The sequence below is a fragment of the Barbatula barbatula genome (assembly GCF_947034865.1).
Source record: "Barbatula barbatula genome assembly, chromosome: 1".
Classification (NCBI taxonomy): Eukaryota; Metazoa; Chordata; class Actinopteri; order Cypriniformes; family Nemacheilidae; genus Barbatula; species Barbatula barbatula.
The window spans coordinates 34574826-34580454 of NC_136766.1; positions in this window are offsets into that span (position 1 = coordinate 34574826).

Here is a 5629-nt window from a genome sequence, read left to right on the forward strand (position 1 = left end):
GCCGCTCTGCAGAAGAAAGCAATTAGAAAATTCAGTTAGGTCCTGCCGTTCTCCTGTGCCCTAAGTGTTCTCAGAAATCGCGGCAGGCGCAGATAAGAGCGCTCTTCTTCTGAGGTCCACGGTGGGAGAAAAAAGGGAAAGCAATGCCCTATGACTTGGCAGGGAATTGCACAAATATACAACAGGAATAGATGGCGGATACTTAAAAGAGGTACATCCCAAACAAAAAGTGTGCCATTCTTTACGGAATAGGAGAATTTTTGAGGAACTTCACAATGCTTCTTAAAGGGACCTAAAACTATGCAAAGTGAAGCCATCATGGCTTGGACATCATGTTCAGTTGCGACACATCCAAGAACCAGTTGAGTTTCAAAGTCGAATGGGTCAATAACATCAACATGAGTTCTTGAATCCGGACATCAATCATACAAGCTTTAGTGGTCATAATTATGTCTTGAATTGATGTCTGTTCAACAAACAACGCTATTAAATTACTCCAGATCAGAAATGAATCATTGTTCACGAATGAAAAAATGTGATTACATTCATAAAACTGTAAGATCCAATTTTATTGCAATTTGGTCAACATTTAAAGGTAAAAAGCTAATAGATGGACTACAAGCTTTATTATAAACCTTATGGTGTTTTTTGTCTCACAGACATGAAGGGATCTCGCGATCATGCATTATAAATGAGCATCTGCACATACATTAATGAAGACATGCGAGATGAGCTCATATCCACTATGACATGTGGGAATATACTGTGACGGCTGGTGTCTAAAACACACTGTACTTACTGGACAAAGTGTTTCAATAGAATGATGTCATGGTCACCTGCTGCTGGCAAGATTGATCATTTCTGCACCCATGAAGAGTTTGATCATGTGCGTTGTCTGACCTTCTCAAGTATACAGTGAAGTCATTCGTGTTATCGCCTGGAAGAAACTTTCAGGGTTCTTTTGTCTGACCTGGACCCTATATAAATAACCTAATAAAATGTTTTCTACAATTTGACAGTGCTGTGGTTTTGGGGTGAAATGTACTTTTGTTCTGTTCTGGGACACATGACCTTCTCAATCTGTCTCATCACATATATCCAGGATTTATTTGACATGCAATCCAGAGCCCCCTTACACGAATCTCTTATGTGGACGGCCGATACACTCAATCGCGTTCAGATTGTTCACATGGGAATTTAAAGGGGGAGTTTCTCACTTTTAAAGTCTGCAAACATTACGACCTCCGCGAAGAAAAACTTTATTGGCCCAGATCCCTCTCTTAAGCACAGCATTACCCAGATCCCCGTGTGTTTGTTCTGGCACTGATGCTGTAAAAGGCCAAACCTCAAATCCTGATGAATGGCTCCAGTGTCCAGAAAGCGTTTTAACACTTACTGATAGGACAATGGAGAGATCATTGCCCGGTCTGGTTAGCAGTACACATCAAACATACTGAAGGTGTTGAACAGTAGAGACTCTGTACCAAAACCAAGTGAACTGAAGGCAATAAGATGGTTTCAAATGTTATATGCATCTTTTGGCATGATATGTCACATTCACAACAGCATGTTGATTTGCCAAGAAGTCAATCCCATAATGCATGGCGAAGAGCTTCAAAAAAACATCCAAAATAGCAGACAAAACAAGAAGAAAGTTCATGTTATTACATGCATAAACATGTCACATATATATATCACAAGGATAGAAACGGTTCATTTTAAATAAAACATGGCCTCTTTTATCCATTAATTGTGCGTTTTGCATTTTCCTGTTCTGTGTATTTATTCATTTATTGTGTGTTTGTTTAACCTGATTTGATACAATGCGAATTGTAAAAAGCATTATAGAGCCTATTTTTAGTGGACGATAAGACTTGTTTCAGGTGCGTAGCCTATACTGATCTCAAAGAAATGTGTCTCTTTTATAAGGGGTCTTAATGTGAATCGTGCAAAAACGTTTTAAAAACAATGAGGAAGCCCCACCTCTAACCACACCGGGGCAAAAGCGAATCGTTCCAAATGAGTTCGTACAAATTCATATGGATCCGTCACCGTCACCTCATAAACTAGCAGCTATAAAAGTCTACAGTGTATGTTTGAAGGTTTCTGGATCAGCTAAAATAAACTATTGAGATGTGTGAGGTTCTTCATGATGAAACATCACCGCCGCCCTGCACTTCTTAGACAAGCTAAAGCAACTTGTCGGCCCACATTTGTTGCAAGCGCTTAGCTCATATCTCTGGCTCAATGTTTTGGCTCTTTGCTTCAAGTGTTTAGGACTTGATTGGGTATATCGCAAGACCAATAAGAGAATCTTTGGTTAAGCTATTGAAAGTAATTGTTACTCCTGCTCCTGTCATTCTTCTTCAGAACACAAAAGAAGATATTTACAAGGATGTTTGTTAAGCAAACCACATTGGCCCTCGTTGACTTCCGTTGTATGAACACAAAACCTTGTCAAAATATCTTCATTAATGTTTCACACATATGTTTCACAGATATACATCTTTAAAATGACGTGTGGGTGTTTTGGGGTGAACTGTCTCTTTAAGAGGCCATGTAAAGACACATCGGCATTCAAACCCAAGTCAAGGGTTCAGGTTAATATCATGTTAAAACAGATTTGAACTGAAACAGACCTTCCTTGACTTAAATTGGCGAAGAGGTTGACTGAAGTTTCATTGATGGCAGAAGTAAACTAACAGAGGTTTCTTTGTTTTATTGGTACACAAACTATTTTTGTGTCATTGATTTTCCAGCCGTGTCAGCATAATTTGTGGTCATTTCAGAGGCAGCAGTATGGTATTGAAATGCGTAGACTCTGTTATTGATGTAATGGCACAGAGCAGTCATACTGTTCATTCTGACAACCTCATGTTTCCTGTGTGTGTGAATGATGCACTAAAAAGCATTAAACATTATGTGTTGGTTTTCACTAATGCTACTAAACTACAGTAATCATAGTTTTACTATAGTAAAACCAAAACCCCAAATTGACTATTGTCTCTGTACAATAACCATCATTTAACTATGACATTTGTAGTTCGTATAAATCGTTATCAATCAGCCAAAAAACAACAATAAAAAGGATGTAAGGATTCACTCAGATGACGATGCAATGCAGGATTCTGGTCTCACAATGCGATTTAATTCACGACTTTGATTATTTCTCATGTGCTGCGCATTTAAATTGAAAAAAAGTAGCGCATCTTTTATGAAAATAACAAAACTAACGAATAACAAAACTATTGGTGTTTTACAACAAAATCAAATAAAAAATTATACAAACGTCTCTTGGGGTGCCACAGTGTTTCATGCATTCTGACTTCTTTACCATGTAGGATGTGTTGTATTCTCATGCTTGACATGGTCAACTTGTCAAAAATCGAGTATGATGTATGACTCCCCCAGCGTTCGTATAGATTTCAGAAAGTTTTTTTAAACATGAAAATTAGTTTCGTAACATTTTTTCTTAGTCCCTTATTGGACAATTCTCAGAGAAAGCACGCCCACGCGTCATCCAGCGAGAGCTAGATGAAAGAGCACGCAGACGTGCATCAACTGGATTTGGAGATTGCTAAAACTGAAAGACGGAGCGTTTCTCCCACTCGATCGCCCCAAACCCCCGCACGCGTGCTGGGGGTCGTCTGTTTTCGGATATAATCGTACACCTGTATCTGAAGACTAAAGACTCTTCGAAGATAAGAAGTATGCAATACTACTCTACAGGTACTCAAGATTAATGTGAGATTGGCAGAAACTGTGTGTGTTACATCCGCTTTAATATAAACAGGCTAAGACTTTGTCTGTGCTTTTGCCGACTTTTACTTTTTTAAGAAATATCAGCATATCCACGTTTACCAAGTTTGCAGAAAAACAACGGTACTGCGATTATTTTAATGTCTCAACCAACTTGAATTACTACATAGTATTTATAATCGATTTTCAACCGACTCAAGGTGAAACGTTTCATCCCTAACAACAATAGTAATCTACCTTTTCTAAAGTTTGCCCTTACAAAACAAAGATTTATGGGAATATACTGGAAAATATAATGCAATATATGAAATAATAGATTTCCACATATTGGAACCAAATGCTCATATTATTCAATATATGAAAAGCGTGTATTCTTGAATGTATTATATTATTAAAATGTATTATTCTACATAAATGTTGAATTTATTATAAATTATTTAATGCTATTATATAGAAACATTTATATCTCTGCAAGGGATTAGCAAATTGTGGTTGCTAGGGAGCTATGCTTAGTTGCTAAGGTGATGTGTCTTTGATGACAACGGTGTATGTATCTTGTTGCTAGGGTGTTCCCCTGGTCGTTAACATATTTCTATTTGGTTGCTAGGGTGTTACTAAGTGGATTCTTGGTACTAAAAGGGTGGTTGCTATAGGGTCGCACTAGCATGCACCACTTACACTTTCTTTTACAATGCAATATAAAATGTTCATGTTGTGTTTATTAGTCCGTGATTTACAAGCGTGCAACATCACTGAAGAGCTGGTATCCTCTTCAGTTTCTATTCTGTCCTTTTTCTGTTTATTACGCATCCCATAATCACCAAGTCATTGTTTATAAATGTGTAAACACTTTCCCTTTAATGAAAACCGTTTGTTCTAATCACATATTTCCATGTTACGCAATAACTAGAACCAAACCCAACAAACATTACTTTAGGTCATTTCAAAGCGTTCGTTTTCACAAGCAAAACATCTAAAATGATGATATTAATTGTAGCTTATCCCCAGACAGACGTGCAACACGACACGGTATGAATCAGCACAGATATCCACCACTAATGCATTGACAGGATTGTATGAGAGATGTATAAGAGATGTTCCTGTCTCCATCTGATCTAATAATGACAAACAGCGTCTGGTGCGAAGTACGCAAGCTCCTGGATACGCTGCAGTTTTGTTTGCATGCCATGCAATTTTCTGGGTTTGTCTGATGCCAGTGAACCTGACATTGTAAACTTTGTGTGGTTAAGTATCCTAAAGCTTGGAGTCTGCACACCAGTTTAAATTCAGGTTATGGTTTCCTATTCCATTGAGAAGGAATCAGACACAACACTCACCAAAGCTGATCATGTTGGCTTCCTGAAGTGCCCGCGAGCTCCTTATGGGACAGTCTCGATGTAAAGCGGTTGCTTTCTAGAGTATTCGAGAAGGAAAAGGCGCTGGTCAGTTCATCGTGATAAAGGTCCGCAGCTGAACAAGTCGCTCCTGTGTGTTTGGAGGATTTTTTCCTTGCTCCATCCGTCTCAGCCTCTCTCGCTTAGAGTGCTGCCAGAGGCTGTCAGAGAGCTAAGAGGAGCATTTGTAACTGCCGCCTACCCTCCCTTTCTACCGGCCCGCTGAATACAAGCGCCGTCTCATACAGCTCACCACCAAATCACAGCCCCCATCCTGTCAGGAAGAGAGAGAGAGAGAGAGAGAGAGAGAGAGAGAGAGAGAGGAGAGGAGAGAGAGAGAGAGAGAGAGAGAGAGAGAGAAAGAGAGAGAGAGATTCTGCATCCCCAAGTTACCTAAGACCTACTCAACTGAGCAGCTTCTTGAACTATTGCACTGATTTTTGAGCTTCTGTTTAAGTCTCATCTGCGTCTCCTGA